This window comes from Agelaius phoeniceus, unplaced genomic scaffold (genome assembly GCF_051311805.1).
Source record: "Agelaius phoeniceus isolate bAgePho1 unplaced genomic scaffold, bAgePho1.hap1 Scaffold_375, whole genome shotgun sequence".
Classification (NCBI taxonomy): Eukaryota; Metazoa; Chordata; class Aves; order Passeriformes; family Icteridae; genus Agelaius; species Agelaius phoeniceus.
In genome coordinates, this window is record NW_027509969.1 from 62,414 (window position 1) to 78,734 (window position 16,321).

Here is a 16,321-nt window from a genome sequence, read left to right on the forward strand (position 1 = left end):
ATCCAATAAAGCCCTGTGGCACTTTGTTCTTCCCACTCCTCCCAAATCTCCATCTGTCTGAGCCAGCATCAGCAGGAAATTTTGCACGGAAGCTTGCCAGATAAAATAGCTATATCATCTGCCATTAGTTTTAGAGAGTTATTCAAAAATAGATTAAAAATTATATATTATTTTTTAGCTGTGTCCTAAGTTAGGGATGGGCCAAGTCTTGTGTCTTTGTCTCACAGAAAGGTGGTTCATGTATCCTTTAATATCATATGTGCAAATATTTCCAATCTGCATTCTGCCTTATCAGAAGGCTAATTAATTACTTTATTATAGTATATTACATTACATCTAAACTGAATCTGCCAAGTACTCAAGCCTGCACACACCACACACTACTCGTTACTGTCACCCAACAGACCCAACACACACACACACTTGGCCCCGACAGGCCAAGGAAACAAAACACCATCACTTTGGGTGAACAATCTCCACGTTGCATTCTACTTCAGCACAAACAGAGGCACAGCAAATGAGATAAGAATTGTTTTTCCTTCATCTGAGGTTCAGAGAATGTGAATCCCAGAAATATTCTTGGGAAGAATTGTACCTTGCTTTTCTCTGTGAAGAGAAATGCGGTGACAGGTGCACCCTGGCCTCCAGGGCAAAGAATCACGGAATGGTTTGGGTGGGAAGGGACCTTGAGGTTTATCTTTGCTTTATCCAACACTTCAACAGGCAAGAGGGGGCTCATCTGCTTCAGAGCTGCTTGCTTTTCTCACACCTTTCACAAGCAAAGCCTGAAGCAAACCCTCCCAAGTTGCCCTATCGACCAGGGGACCCCTTAGCACTCGGTGACACTGCCAGCAAAACCTCAAACTTTTACTCACACAGGGACGAGGCCGTGCACTCAGTCGTAACCCAGATTCACTTTTTCCAACAGTAGCCTCGAACTTCCTTTGTTCTCTCTGCAGGCCTTTTTGCAAGCACACCGATTAACAGACTACACAAGTTTCACCAGCAGACTTCAGCTAAATCCAAAATTGGTTTCTACCCCGAGTAAAATTTCCAACCCCCTGTTCCAACCTGCGATGTTTGGAATTTTAAGAGGTGGCAGCCCACTCGAGATCAAAGGTCCCGGGCAGGGTGCAGGCCCACGGACACAGATGCCATCCCTTTTCCAAGGGAAACTAAACTCATCACCCCAGTTTCCTTACATCAGTTTGCCGAAGACGTTCACCGCTCCCAAGTCACTCAGAGTTCTCGTTGGCTGCAGACTCGGTCTTGGAGTTACGGAGTTACGCTTCCTCCTAACAGTCACCTCCTCACCTCAGCCCCCTGCTGCTGCGTCCCTTTCTCCACCCCTAACCCTACTCTATTTTCCAGCCCGCCCTTGCTCCATCCCTCACTCCGCTCTTAACCCGTCCCACCACACTTCCCGCTCCATCCGTTACTTCACCCACCGCCCACCCGTGAGTCCCCTGCAGCAGCACGCAGGAGCCCGAACCCTCGGAGGACGGCGCAGCTCTCGCAGCAGGACAACACCCAAGCGAGACAGGCAGGGACAACGTCTGTGGGCTGCAGGGTGTCACAAGGGGCTGCGGGCTGAGGGGAGGGGGCTGGAGAGTGACACAGAGGATGGGGGGAGCTGAGAGGCAGAAGGGGGCGTTAGGAGCAACTGGGAGGCTCCAGGGTGGCACAGAGATGCTGAGAGGCTGGGAGTGGGGAAATTGAGGGTGACAAAAAGAGAGTGAGGGGAAGCAGATGCCTTGAGGGGCAAAGTGGGGGCTGCTTGAGGGTGACAGGTGAACCACCCCTCACACCACCCCTAACCAGGTGGAGAGTGCACGGTGGAGGCCAGGGGGCCGAGGGACAATGTCAAAGGTTTCGGGGTGGCACGCAGACATTGCGGGCTGAGGAGGGGGAGGCTTGACAGATGGAGAGCTCACACTGAGGGTTAGGGGTACAAAAGACACAGGGTACCAGGTAGGGTTAGGGTACAGGTGCAGCAGCCCTCAACCCAACCCCAAGGTCACCCTAAAGAGCACCCTTAGGACCCCAGTTTTCCCCAACAGCAGCACAAGGCAGTAACCCCAATGCTGGGACATCCCCAGAACTCTCCCAGCAGCTGCAGGCAGCAACCCTAATAAAAAGGTAGCAATGATGTTTGTGGTCTAGAGAGTGACAGGTAGGAGTTGGGTGCTGAGCAGTTTTTTAGGGTTTTTTTTTTTAGGGTTTTTCTCATGGCTTTAAAAGGATATTTTAGGGCTTTTTTGGAGGAGTTTTCCAGGAATTTTCTGGTAACGTTTAGGATACTTTTAGGGCTTTTTCAGGGCTTTTAAAAGATTTTGTTAGGGTATTTTAAGGACTTCCTTAGTACTTTTAAGAATTGTTTGGGGGGGGATTTGGGTATTCTTGGGGTTTTTTTAGGACTATTGAGGGTATGTGGAGGACTTTTTAGGGTTAGGGTATTTTTAGGGTTTTTGAGGAAATTTTTAGGTTATTTAGGATCTTATCAGGGTATTTTAAGGATTTTGGGGTATTGTTTGAGCTCTTTTTGGACTATTTAGGGTATATTTAGGGATTTCTCAAGGTTCTTTGGGGATTTTTAGGGTTTTTTTAAAAGTAGGATATTTCCAGTGTATTCTAACAGCATTCTGAGGCTGTTTTTAGGTTTTCATGGGGTTTTTAGGACATTTTGAAGATTAGGAGGTTTTCAGGGAATTTTTAGGTTTTTTTAGGGTCTTTTCATGGCACAACACATGGAGGCTGAGGGGCAGCTTGAGGGGCACTGTGGGGGCCTGAGGGTGACAGAGGCTGGGAGCTGAGGGAGGAACAGGGAGAGGAGACAGCGGGTGACACACAGAGATGCTGAGGGTGGCAGGGGCAGCTGTAGGGTGACACAGAGAAGCTGGGGGCTGAGGGGCAAAGGAGAGGGGTCAAGGGTGACACACAGGAGCTGAGGGCTGGGGGGCAGAGGGACCGGTTGAGGGGTAAAGGGAGAGGGCTTGAGGGCTGGACAGTCCAGTGGAGATCAGGGGTACAGGGTACAGCTGTACCACCCCTCACCCCAGCCCTAACCTCAGCCTAAGCAGCCCCCCTAAAAACAGCCTTTTCCCCCAACAGCAGCACAACACAGCAGCCCTAACAGCGAGACCAGACAGCAACCCTCACACAGCAGCACAATGACAGAACCCTCAGAGGACAACAGACCCACTGCAAAAAGGTAGGGATGACATCTGTGGGCTAGACAGCAAGAGGTAGAGTTCGGAGACTGAGCACGTCTTTGTGAGGTTTCTTTCCAGGACTTTTAAAGGTATTTAGGAGATTTTGGAAGGGACTTTTCTGGGACTACTTAGGGTATTGTTGGGGCTTTTTCAAAGCCATTTTATGAGTCTTTAGCATATTTGGAAGATTACGGTCAGGGTCAGAGAAAACACCCTCCGAAAAGGCAGAGTTTTAGGACTGCAGGGGAACGCTTTAGCAAGGGGCCAGCAGCGGCACAGCGGGTCGGGTCCCACGCTGCCTGTCCGAAGGCTGTAAGTTTTAGACCCAGCTAAGTTGTTGTGGTTAGGGTTAGATGCTCTCAGCTTTGGTCTGGGAGAACTTCTGCACAGAAAAACTCACCCCCCGCATATCCCGACGCCAGTTTGCAGGAGGTGCTCGGCACTGCCAGGGCAGCCCGAGTTCTCGGCGGGGGCAGCTTTGCTCCCGGAGAAATCCTGCACTGGCCCTCTTCCCCGTAAAGCCAAACTCACCCCCGCTGCGCGTCGACGTCCGTTCGCAGGAGGCACGTGGCACTCCAAGGGCGGCGAGAGTTCTCGGCGTCGGCAGCCGCGGTCCGTGAGAAATCGTTCTCTGCAGTTTTGGAGGCCGAATCACAGTTTCGGCCACGGGCACACAGAGAGGAAAGATGGTTAATTTCCTTAGAAAGGAAAGTCTGGCACCCCATGGTTTAAGGGGCAGACGAAGGGCTGTGCAGGGGAAGGAACTCCTCACAGGACCTTTCTTCACCTCAAGCCCACTCCAAGGTTTAGCAGCCCCCGTGTGCCCAGCTGCTTTCAGAGGGTTACCCAGGCACACCCGCACAGGGAGCTGCTAGTCCAGAGGGGCTAACAGGGGCATCCCAAGGGTCCCTCCAGGAACTACGGTCGGAGCATCCAGCACGGACTAGGGAGCAGCCAGACCCACCCGGGCACGGAGCAACACTTTGAGAAAACGCCAAGGGAAGAGCCCTTTTGCCAAGGGGCAGCATCTGAGCAGGCCAGGCAGCATGTGGGGCTCCAGGAGAGGGCTGTCAACTTTCCCCTTTTACTGTGTCAGTCCCTCCCCAGGGCCCCCAGACCCTCCACAGCACTCCCAGACAGGAGAGGAGTTATTAGGAGAAAAAGGGTTTAGAAAAAAGGGAAAAAGCTTCCTTTTCCTTTATTCTTTCTGTTCAAACTGGGAGGAAGTCTGCTTCCCCTGCAATTTTAATGGTCTCAGTTGAAAGAACCCCTGCCTTTTTTATGCTGTCAGGGGTGTTAATTGACAGGGAGTCCTCATTTTCTATTATTTTCCAGTTTAAGTAGAAGGGGAAAATCTTGCCAATGTTTCTTATGGGTTTGAATTAAGGGTAGCCAGCCCCTTTTTGTTGTCCTGAGGCCTAAATTGAGGGAGAAGCCCAGCTATCCCTCCATAAGAGTTTGAACTGAGGGAAAAATCCCTCTTTTTTCATCACTGGAGAGATTTAAAGTGATGAAAACCCCTCTTTTCCCAGTATTAAGGAGAATAAATTAAAGGGCAGAAGCTATTTATTTGCTATTGTATTAGTTTCAGTAGAGGTAACTGCCCCATTTCCTCTGTTTAAGGGGTGCACTGGAAGGAAGCTCTGCCTTTTTCAGCATTTTAAGGGTTTAAAACTACATTTCACGGCCCTTCTTTCTGTGCCATAGGACCAAGTATCTCAGAGCAGGGTGAGCCTGGCATACACTTAACCCTTACACTGCCTGGGAAGCTTTTATTTTTCTTATTTTTACTTATAATGTAGATAGGCCTAATTAGAGGTCCCAAGGAGACTTAGACTATTCATATCATAAGCATTCTTTTCCACCCAGCATAGTCATACATGAAGTACTACTTAGTAGCCACTAAGGAATAATTATGTAAGTTAACAGCAAATTGCCCAATTTATCTAGTTATGCTGCCTAAACAGAAACTTTTATTTCTTATCAGTTTCCTGCCCTTTTACTCCAAGTAGTTGTTGCAAAAAAAGAAAGCACTGTTATTTTTCTGAAGAGTTTTCTTCTATAACAAGCCCTTTACTCCCCTTGACTTCAAGTCAGAGGAGCCAAACAGCAGCAGCTGCTCTGAGGGTTTTTATACCCGGTGGGATCAGCCCCCTCCCTTTTCCCGGGTGCCACGGGAACGAGAGGCGGGCACCATCAGGGGTATATTAACCCCAGCCTTTGCTCAGGGCCTTCATTCCCCCTCTGGGAGGTGCTGGGATAAAAGCTCTCCTCTCATTTCAGTCAAGAGGCTCTTTCAGCTTATTTCAGCTTGTTTTCAGCAGGTGTTTCTGGGTATCTAAAGCAACAGAGGCTTTGAAGATACTGTGAAGAAAACAGCATAGAATACAGGGCGTATTTAAGTTCATGATTTTGGGTTTTGTGTTTAGGGGTGGTGAAGTGCATTTGTAATTTCTGGTTTTGTTCTGATTTTGTTTTGTATTTTTTTTTTTTAGGAGGAGTGCAGCTTCCAGAGGCTCCAGGTTGTGTTAATTACAACACTTTTTTCAGCAGATTCGTTGTGTCACAGGAGGGATCTGCCCAGCGTCCAAGATGATGTTTGAGATTGAGGCTTCAGGTGAGTTGAGGATTGTGACTAGGAGAGGGAGGCTGAGCAGGTATCCAGTTAGGAGTTATTGTTGGGGGGGTGGTTTTGAAGGCAGCAGGGTGAGAAAGGGTGTTTATTTGAGCCCCCCACCCAAGGCCTTTTAGAAGCCGAGCAGAGGCATTCCCACGTCTTACAGCACACAAGGTCATCCACTGCACTCACAGGAATGCCATTTAACTTTGCCTTTCTCTAACCCAGGTGCCACTCACAATAATGGCCATAGCCTTGGAATCAGGATGAAGCAGGAGCCTGAAGGAGCCAGGCACACTCAGGAGAGGGCAAGTAGCTGACTTGCTGGGATTTGGCCCACATACCTCTGTACTCATACTTTGGTTTTGTTTTTCTTTATTGTAGCTGACCGAGAGGCTAACAGGCGATCACGGGGCCCTCCGAGGCAGACTCATTTCAGGCGCAACGTGGATCCACATCACCGATCATCCAAAAGATAAGTCAGGGCCACGGCCTGGAGATGGGATGATGGGAGAGTAGTGGGTTGGGAGTTCCTGGGACAGATTTAAAAATTAGCAGAGGGAAAAGCAATCTTCTCCAAGGGGCCTCTTAGGACAGCTAAAGGGAGAGGCTCTCCTTTTGATGGCAGCTTTCAGGCAGGCAGCGCAGAACAGTTCCGGTCCACGTCGTGTTGTCCGGTGTACCATGTTACCTAGCGTGTCTTTGGGGTCCCTTTTGCCTTTTCCCCTCGAGACCCTCACCACAAGCATAATGTGTTGTTTGTTGTCCCCCTGTTTGTCACGTTCCGTGTCACGGGTGTCTGCACATATTTGTGCCGGAGCTGCTCTGCCCTGCCCTGCCGCATAGCCTGCTGCAACAGGACAAGTCCCATGGACTTGCAGTTTGTGGGGTGTTGCCAGACTCTAGATGATATTCCTAGATAGACAGAAGATATTTGGAGCTGTGAAGTTATCCCACAGCCCTTTGACTTTTGTCCTCACTTTCTTTCAGACGCAGAAGGATAAAATCCAGGGAAAAATCCATCCACCCATCCTGAGTGAGGAGGTTCCCCCGAGCAGGTCAGTCACCGTTTGTCTCTGCAGGGGGAGTGTAAAGTGTGACTTTGTTACAGCACTGTTCTTTTTCTTTTCAGGAGGTAAAGCTGGATATCAGCAGTCAAGATGAGGTGGGCAAGGTGAGCATTGAGTAGCGTACAGAAGCAGTTAGTTGTTATTGCTCCAGTCTCACTTTCCGGTGCAACTCTAAGCATCCGTTCCTGTTTCTGCGCTTTAGGCAATCCACTCGGAGTACGCCGAGCCCCAGTCACCAACCGGCAGACGCACCGGGTGTGCCGCTCTCTCGAGCCCTGCGGAAGAATCATGGGACTCGTTGATGAAGCCTCTGCCTTTTCTATATAAAGGTGTCACCAGGGTAGCCTTGGGCACGGGCCGAGGAGTCAGGAGTCACGGTGAGTCGGGGAAGTAGGGAGGAGGAGCTAGGGTCCACTCAGGTTTCAGCAATGCCACATGACCTCGTCTCCTTTTAACCCAGGCTTACCCCGTGACAATGGCATCAACCTCGGAGCGCAGCCGAAGGGTGCGGCCCCAGGAGCCAGGCATTCTTAGGAGAACGGTGAGTAGCAGAATTGTTGGGTTTTGGCCAGTGTGCTGCAAACATCATGCATTTATATTTGGATTTCTTTCATGTAGTTGACTAAGAAACAACAGGGAGTTGTTGAACAACAGTGCCAGCAGGAACTTCCCAGATGTTGAGGCTGCCTTCTTTTGCACCTGACACGGATAGGCATCCCCAGATGTCCGAGAGATAAGTAGAGGGCTACAACCCACAGAGGGGATGAAAGCGGGGCGCAGGGTAGGGACCCACCGGGAGGGGTTTTTGAGTCTTCTTTGGAGATGGGGGTGTCCATGAAGCGGACACCTTAGGCCCCATAAAAGGAAAGCCTGACTTTTCATCACAGCGCTGAGGTGTGCAGGGCAGAGCAGTCCCGGTGTGTATCGTGTCCCTTGTCTTTTGTGTATTATGTGTTGTTTGCATATGTCATGTCTTTTATCTTAGGCCTTGGTGGGGCCTGTCAGAAACCCTGGCATCATTGTTAGCATCTGTGATCTCTGCATTCCTTGGCCTGGCACCCATGCCATAGAACTTTTGACTCGGGAGCTCAGACAGGCATCAGACTCTCTTGTCTCTTTAGAAGCATCCGGTCAGCTGTCTTTTCAGGTCTTGTTCTGAGCTGTATGGACAGCTATGTCCCGCCAGGATCCATTATGGCGGACTAGGACGCGAAAGAACATGAGGGCAGGTAGAGGCTTCTGGCTGTATGATTCTTGGGCATCCATCTTTGCAGTTCTTGGAATAAATCATTCAGTTAGCATCTTCTTCCTCCAGGTTTCTCTGAGCCTCATCAGCTCACCATCGGTCTCACCTCGGTCATCTCCTTTTGCATCTTCTCAGTCCTCGCAGCCATTTTCCTTGCCAGGAGATTTCTGTCCGTGTCGTGTTCCCGTTGTTTGTCACGTCCCGTCCCGTGTCACGGGTGTCAGCACACACATTTGTGCCGGAGCTGCTCTGCCCTGCCACATAGCCTGGTGCAATAGGAGAAGTCCCGGGGACTTGAAGTTTGTAATGCGGGGTGTAGTTGGACTCTAGATGGACACAAGATATCTGGAGCTCTTAAGTTATCCTGCAACAGTTTGACTCTTGTCCTAACCTTTTTTCAGATTCAGATGGATTAAATGTGTGGCAGAGGGCCCCATCCCGGGTGAGTGGTTTCCCCTGAGCAGGTGAGGCACCATTTGTCTCTGCAACAGAAGTGTATGTGGTGACTCTGTTACAGCTCTGTTCTTTCTTTCTTTTTAGGAACTAAGTCTGGATACCAGCAGTCAAGGTGAGCAGTGGAGAGAAGTAGCTGTTATTGCTCCTGTCTCAGTTTCTGGTGCTGCTCTAAGCTTCCATTCTCTTTTTTGTGCTTTAGGCAATCCACTTGGAGCCTGCCAAGCCCCCGTCACCAGCCGGCCGATGCACCGGGTTCCCTGCACGTGTGAGCCCTGCGGATGCATTACAGGACCTGGTGATGAAACCCTGAACTCTATTTAAAGGTGCCATCCAGGTGGCCTTCAGCAGCTGCCGAGGAGTTGCAGTGAGTAGGCGAAGTAGGGAGGAGGAGCCAGGTTCCACTCAGGTTTCAGCCATGCCAAATCACCTCCTCTCCTCTTAACCCAGGCACCCCCTGTGACGACAGCCTCGGTCTCCGAGCGTGCCCGAAGCGTGCGGCCCGAGCAGCTGAGCATTCTTAGGAGCATGGGTGAGTAGCAGACTTGTGGGGTTTTGGCCGATGGGCTGCCAAGATCGGGCACTGATGTTTGGTTTTCTTTAATACAGCTGTCTAAGAGACAACAGCCCGGTGACAGCAGGACCTTCCCAGCTGACGAAGTGGCCTTTCTTCGCACCGGAGACCGGCATCCCCAGATGTCCGAGAGATAAGTAGAGGGCCACGACCCACAGAGGGAATGAAAGCAGGGTGCTGGTTTGGGAATTACTGGGAGGGGTTTTTGAGTCTGCTTTGGAGGTGGGGGGTGTCCATGAAGCGGCACCTTAGGCCCCATAAAAGGAAAGCCTGACTTTTCATCACAGCGCTGAGGTGTGCAGGGCAGAGCAGTCCCGGTGTGTATCGTGTCCCTTGTCTTTTGTGTATTATGTGTTGTTTGCATATGTCATGTCTTTTACCTTAGGCCTTGGTGGGGCCTGTCAGAAACCCTGGCATCATTGTTAGCATCTGTGATCTCTGCATTCCTTGGCCTGGCACCCATGCCATAGAACTTTTGACTCGGGAGCTCAGACAGGCATCAGACTCTCTTGTCTCTTTAGAAGCATCCGGTCAGCTGTCTTTTCAGGTCTTGTTCTGAGCTGTATGGACAGCTATGTCCCGCCAGGATCCATTAAGGCAGACTTGGACTTGTAAGAACGTGAGGGCAGGTAGAGGCTTCTGACCGTAGGATTCTCGGGCATCCATCTTTGCAGTTCTTGGAATAAATCATTCAGTTAGCATCTTCTTCCTTCAGTGTTTTCTGAGCCTTGTCAGCTTGCCATCGGTCTCACCTCGGTCATCTCATTTGGCATCTTCTCAGTCCTTGCAGTCATCCTTCTTGCCCAGAGATTTCTGTCTGTGTTGTGTGCCCATTGTTTGTCACGTCCTGTCTGTCCCGTGTCACGGGTGTCAGCACACACATTTGTGCCGGAGCTGCTCTGCCCTGCCGCATAGCCTGGTGTAATAGGAGAAGCCCCGGGGAGTTGAAGGTTGTAATGTGGGCTGTACTTGGACTCTAGATGCTATTCCTATGTTGACCTAAGGTGTTTGTATCTTTTGAGTTATCCTGCAGGTGTTTGACATATGTTCTAACTTTCTTTCAGGTGCAGATGCATTGCATCCATGGCAGAGCACCCCATCCCGGGTGAGGGGGTTCCCCATAGCAGGTCAGTCACCATTTGTCTGTGCAGGGGGAGTGTCAAGTGTGACCCTATTACAGCGCTGTTTTTGGTCTTTATTTTTAGGAAGTATAGCTGGATCTCAGCAGTCAAGTTCAAAAGGGTAAGGTGAGCAGTAGCCTTTCTTGTTGCTGAGGTCTGAATTCCAAGGGGGCAAGTCTAAGTCTCCATTTTCGTTTTTGTGCCTTAGGCAATCCACTTGGAGCACGCCAAGCTCCCATCCCCACCCGGCCGACGGACCGAATTTTTCACCCTGATGAGCCCTGTCTTCCGGGTAGCAGTCAGGAACCGCCGAGGAGTTGCGGTGAGTCAGGGAAGTAGGGAGGAGGACCAAGGGTCCAGTCAGTTTTCAGCAATGCCACATCGCCTCCTGTCTTCTTAACCCAGGTGTACCCCACGCCGACGGCGTTGGCCTCCGAGCGTTCCTGAAGCGTGCCACCTGAGGAGCCGGGCCTTCTTAGGAGAAGGGTGAGTAGCAGACTTGTGGGGTTTTGGCCGACGGGCTGCCAAGATCAGGCACTGATGTTTCGTTTTCTTTAATATAGCTGTCTAAGAGACACCAGCCCGGTGCCAGCAGGACCTTCCCAGCCGGCGAGGCGGCCTTTCTTCGCACCCAACACGGACCGGCATCCCCAGATGTCCGAGAGATAAGTAGAGGGCTCCGACCCACAGAGGGGATGAAAGCAAGGTGCTGGGTTGGGACTCCTGGGATCGGGGAGGGGAGGTCTTGAGTTGGCTCTGGAGATGAGAGTAGCCAAGAATTGGCCCCTTAGGCCCCCTAAAAGCAAAGTCTCACTTTGGATCACAGTGCTGAGGTGCACAGGGCAGAGCAGTCCCGGTGTGTATCGTGTCACTTGTCTACCGTGCGTTATGTCTTGGTTGGGTGTCTCATGTCTTTTATCTTAGCCCTTTGAGGGGCCTATCAGAAACCTCGGCAGTATTCTTAGCAGCCACGATCTCCACGTTTCTTTGGCCCGGCACCCAGGCCATAAAACTTTTGACTCGGGAGCTCAGACAGGCATCAGAATTGCAACTCTTTGTAAGCATCCAGTCAGATGTCTTTTCAGGTCTTGTTCTGAGCTGTATGGACAGCTGCACCCTGCAAGGTTCTCCTATGGTGGATTAGGACTTGTAAGAATGTGAGGGCAGGTAGAGGCTTCTGACCGTAGGGCTCCTGTGTATTCATCTTTGCAGTTCTTGGACTAAAACGTTCAGTTTAGCATCTTCCTTCTCCAGGGCACTCTGAGCCTTATCAGCTCGCCATCGGTCTGTCTTACCTTGGTCATCTCATTTGGCATCTTCTCAGTCCTCGCAGTCATCCTTCTTGCCTAGAGATTTCTGTCTGTGTCTTGTGCCCATTGTTTGTCGTGTCCCGTGTCACGGGTGTCAGCACACACATTTGTGCCGGAGCTGCTCTGCCCTGCCGCATAGCCTAGTGTAATAGGAGAAGCCCCGGGGAGTTGAAAGTTGTAATGTGGGCTGTACTTGGACTCTAGATGCTATTCCTAGGTTGACATAAGGTGTTTGCAGCTTTTGAGTTATCGTGCATGTGTTTGACATATGTTCTACCTTTCTTTCAGGTGCAGATGAATTTTCAGGTGCAGATGAATTACATCTGTGGCAGAGGGTTATGGTTACGAGGTGCCAGGCCTTCTTAGGAGAACGGTGAGTAGCAGACTTGTGTGGTTTTGGCCGATGTGGTGCCAAGGTCAGGTGTTGATGTTTGGTTTTCTTTAATATAGCTGTCTAAGAGACAACAGCCCGGTGACAGCACAACTTCCCAGCCGGCGAGGCGGCCTTTCTTCGCACCCGACACGGACCGGCATCCCCAGATGTCCGAGAGATAAGTAGAGGGCCACGACCCACAGAGGGAATGAAAGCGAGGTGCTGGGTCGGCACTCCTGGGATGGGGGAGGTTTTGAGTTGGCTATGGAGACGAGGGTAGCCAAGAAGTGGCCCCTTAGGCCCCCTAAAAGCAAAATCTCACTTTTGATCACCGTGCTGAGGTGAGCAGGGCAGAGCAGTCCCGGTGTATATTGTGTCACTTGTCTGTTGTGCATTATGTCTTGTTTAGCTGTCTCATGTCTTTTATCTTAGCCCTTTGAGGGGCCTACCAGAAACCTTGGCACCAGTCTTAGCATCTGTGCTCTCAGCGTTCCTTGGCCTGGCACCCATGCCATAGAACTTTTGACTCGGGAGCTCAGACTCTCATCTCTTTTTATAAGCATCCAGTCAGCTGTTTTTTCAGGTCTTGTTCTGAGCTGTATGGACAGCTATACCCCGCCAGGATCCATTATGGCGGACTAGGACTTGTAAGAATGTGAGGGCAGGTACAGGCTTCTGGCCGTAGGATTCTTGGGCATCCATCTTTGCAGTTCTTGGAATAAATCATTCAGTTAGCATCTTTTACCTCCAGTGTTCTCTGAGCCTCATCAGCCCACCATCAGTTTCACCTCGGTCATCTCCTTTTGCATTCTCTCAGTCCTCACAGCCATTTTCCTTGCCAGGAGATTTCTGTCCATGTCGCGTCCCTGTCGTCTGTCACGTCCCGTGTCACGGGTGTCAGCACACACATTTGTGCCGGAGCTGCGCTGCCCTGCCGCGTAGCCCGGTGCAATAGGAGAAGTCCCGGGGACTTGAAGTTTGTAATGTGGGGTGTAGTTGGACTCTAGATGGGATTTGTAGATGGACACAAGATATCTGGAGCTCTTAAGTTATCCTGCAACAGTTTGACTCTTGTCCTAACCTTTTTTCAGATTCAGATGGATTAAATGTGTGCCAGAGGGCCCCATCCCGGGTGAGTGGTTTCCCCCAAGCAGGTGAGGCACTACTTGTTTCTGTAGAGGAAGCATAAATGGTGGCTGTTACAGCATTGTTCTTTGTCTCTCTTTTTAGGAAGTTAAAGCCGAGAGCAGCAGTCAAGGCCAAGTGGGCGAGGTGAGCATTGACTAGTGTACAGAAGCAATTGTTATTGCTGAGGTCTCAGTTTCTGGTGCAGCTTTAAGCATCTCTTTTTTTTTTTTTAATTTTAGGTGGTCCGCTTGCAATCTATCCTAGCCGAGCATATCTGTGCCAGGTGGGTGCGAGCTTAAGGTATCGGTGTGGCATATTTGTCAGATTTGGGAGGTTGTGTTTTCACAGTATCTCAGCATGCTTTTCTGCTTTGTTACTTTGCAGGTGCTGTTGCTGCCCTAGGTACGCCAAGGAACAGAGGAGGGCAGGTGAGTCGGCGTTTAGGCAGGCTGACTCATAGGTGAATGTTATGAAGCAGCATGCTAAGTATGTACCTTTTCTCTTTGCAGGTATCTTCTGGCCAGCCTCCGGAGTCAAATCAAGATTTGAGGTGAGCCGGGGGAGTGGTGCGGAGGAGTCCCGGGGATTACTGTTGTTGAGGGCAATAGTCACCTTTTCTGTTTTGTCTTAGGTACCCTGAGGAGGCTCTTACCCAAAGCTTAGAAACGGCAACACCGAAGCACACGCGGAGAACATCTCAACGTCCACGTGCGACCGAGGATGGATTTTGTCCGCTCCTCTTCCAAAAGCTAAGTGTCGGGGCCAGTGGTTTGGAGAAGGGGAAAAACCTTTACTATCACAGAGGGCAATTTCATGTCAGCTTAGCGGAGAGGTCTGTATCGGGACAGGCTCTCTGGAAGTAAAGGGAGAGGGTTTCTCCTCAGCCTCACCAGAGCCTTTGCCGGGCAGGGCAGTTCCAACCCATCTCCACGTTCTCGGGAACTTTGCGTTGTCCGCCTTCCTCGGCCCGACGTCGTCACGGATCTTTTCCCCGAGGAGCTCGCCTTCAGGTCCGGAGCTACGGCCACGGTCACCCGGCAGTCGGCTTCCTTCTCTAGGCTCGCTGAGCCTCTCGAGCATCCTCTTAACTGCTTTGGCACTAACTTCTTTTAAGGAGTTATGTTTCATCATCACGTGCCATCATCATAGGGCTTTCTTTCCTTTGGCATCATCGGCCTCTGGCTCATCTTGCGCTATGAATCTCGGGTCCATAAGTTGAAAGTGCTAGGCAGTTTACTCGTGTCTCTGTTATGCCATCCGTGTCTATGTTGTGTCATCCGTGTTATGTAGTCTGTGTCTATTGTCTTCCGTGTCATAGGCCTTTGTTACATCTCGATGCTTTACAGGCACTATTTTGTGCCATATAGGCAGTATTTTACTCACATTCCTTCCCAGATATAGCTTATTCTAGCATCTTTACATTTTTACTCTTTGAGACAGGAAAGGATTACAAGATTTTCTCATCCATCTTCCTTCTCACTACCAGCTTTGGTAGTGGTTTTTTTTCCATGCCATTATCTTGGACTTCTAGAGGGAGCGTCTTACACCCTCCTCAAGTGACTGCAGTTGTTCTGTAGGTTCCATCTTCTCAAAGGCTATGGGGCCCAACAATTAATCTTCCACAGAGTTATCTCAAGTCTTGGCTTATATTGTGTGTACCTATGTTGGCTTGTATTGTGTGTAGCTATATTGCATGTACCTTTGTTGGCTTATATTGTATAGGCTTATATTGTATATACTTATATTGCGTGTACCTGTGTTGGCTTGTATTGTGTGTAGCTATATTGCATGTACCTTTGTTGGCTTATATTGTATAGGCTTATATTGTATATACTTATATTGCGTGTACCTCTGTTGGCTTGTATTGTATAGGCTTATATTGTATATACTTATATTGCGTGTACCTGTGTCGGCTTGTATTGTGTCTACTTACACTGTATGTACACTTGCACTGTATGCGTTTGCTTATATTCTATGTACTTATAATATACCACTTATGATTGGAGCTGCCCTGCCCTGGCATGTAGTCATAGTTAGGTAGAACAGTTGTAAAAACTTTACTGTTCATCTGTCTTTTATGGCATATTGGGTAGAAAATTTATTGGTCCAGAGTGGGGAAAATTCCTAGCTGTCAGCCACAAGTTGACCAATTCCTGTCGTCTCACAGGTCCTCGAGGCTACCGATTTCCCCAGAATCTACCATTCGACGTCAAGGAGTGGCAGCCAGAAGACGCGTCGAAGCACGTTCTTCAGCATCTTGAGTAAGGGCCATAGCGAGCCTGTAAGCAGGAAGAGTGTGTGAGCGTGTGTGAGAGCACATGACTGTGTGTGTCTGTGTCCACTCGTCTCTGTGTGTGTGAGCACATGCTGACTAGTTTTAACCTTGTGTATGTGACTTTTGCTTTTCAGGTTTTGTAATTCATTTTTAAATTTAGAATAAAAAATCCCCAGCGGGGGGGGTTTTTTTTTCCCCCCCGGCTGGGTTTTTTTTTCCTCGGTCCCGGTCGGTCTGAGAGGCGACGTTCATCGCCAAAGTTTGGGCACAGACCATCCAGGGACCGGGGTTTTTGTCAGGCAGGAGGATTTTTTGGAGGCTCCCGGGAACCGCGTTCCCGAGGAGCGGCGCGAATGCGTGCCGGGGGTTAGCAGAGCAGTTGAGGTGTGAGTCAGTGTGGGTTTGTGTGTAAGCTGAAGGAGGTGTGTGTGTATGTGTGTGTTGAAGGGTTGTAACCTTATATGACTTTTGCTTTTCAGGTTTTGTAATTCATTTTTAAATTTAGAATAAAAAATCCCCAGCCGGGGGGTTTTTTTTTTTTTCCCCCCGGCTGGGTTTTTTTTTCCCGGGTCCCGGTCGGTCTGCGAGGCAACATTCATCACCAAAGTTTGGGCGCAGACCGTCCAGGGACCGGGGTTTTTGTCAGGCAGGAGGATTTTATTGGAGGCTCCCGGGAACCGCGTTCCCGAGGAGCGGCGCGAATGCGTGCCGGGGGTTAGCAGAGCAGTTGAGGTGTGAGTCAGTGTGGGTTTGTGTGTAAGCTGAAGGAGGTGTGTGTGTGTGTGTGTGTATGTGTGTGTTGAAGGGTTGTAACCTTATATGACTTTTGCTTTTCAGGTTTTGTAATTCATTTTTAAATTTAGAATAAAAAATCCCCAGCCGGGGGGTTTTTTTTTTTTTCCCCCCGGCTGGGTTTTTTTTTCCCGGGTCCCGGTCGGTCTG

The 16,321-nt window shown here is 50.0% G+C and overlaps 3 long non-coding RNA genes across 8 annotated transcripts; all 3 read left to right on the forward strand.

Moving 5' to 3' along the window:
• The first annotated feature begins 5,748 nt into the window (after positions 1-5,748).
• LOC143693179 (uncharacterized) lies at positions 5,749-7,817 on the forward strand. The gene is made up of 5 exons (XR_013180693.1): positions 5,749-6,887; positions 6,962-7,003; positions 7,102-7,276; positions 7,360-7,440; positions 7,518-7,817. It is a non-coding gene; the product is annotated as an uncharacterized LOC143693179 (long non-coding RNA).
• Positions 7,818-7,890: 73 nt separating this feature from the next.
• Positions 7,891-12,836, forward strand: LOC143693181 (uncharacterized). Of its 4 annotated transcripts, none has more exons than XR_013180697.1 (6): positions 7,891-8,609; positions 8,686-8,713; positions 8,801-8,965; positions 9,049-9,130; positions 10,857-11,976; positions 12,054-12,836. It is a non-coding gene; the product is annotated as an uncharacterized LOC143693181 (long non-coding RNA). The 4 variants fall into 4 exon arrangements; XR_013180696.1 differs by having other exon boundaries at positions 7,891-8,587; XR_013180695.1 differs by having other exon boundaries at positions 7,891-8,713.
• Positions 12,837-12,850: 14 nt separating this feature from the next.
• LOC143693182 (uncharacterized) lies at positions 12,851-16,236 on the forward strand. 3 transcript variants are annotated; one of them, XR_013180700.1, is made up of 6 exons: positions 12,851-13,248; positions 13,344-13,387; positions 13,489-13,532; positions 13,614-13,654; positions 13,736-15,365; positions 15,901-16,236. It is a non-coding gene; the product is annotated as an uncharacterized LOC143693182 (long non-coding RNA). The 3 variants fall into 3 exon arrangements; XR_013180701.1 differs by having other exon boundaries at positions 12,851-13,108; positions 13,207-13,248; positions 13,736-16,236; XR_013180699.1 differs by having other exon boundaries at positions 13,736-16,235.
• Positions 16,237-16,321: the final 85 nt, after the last annotated feature.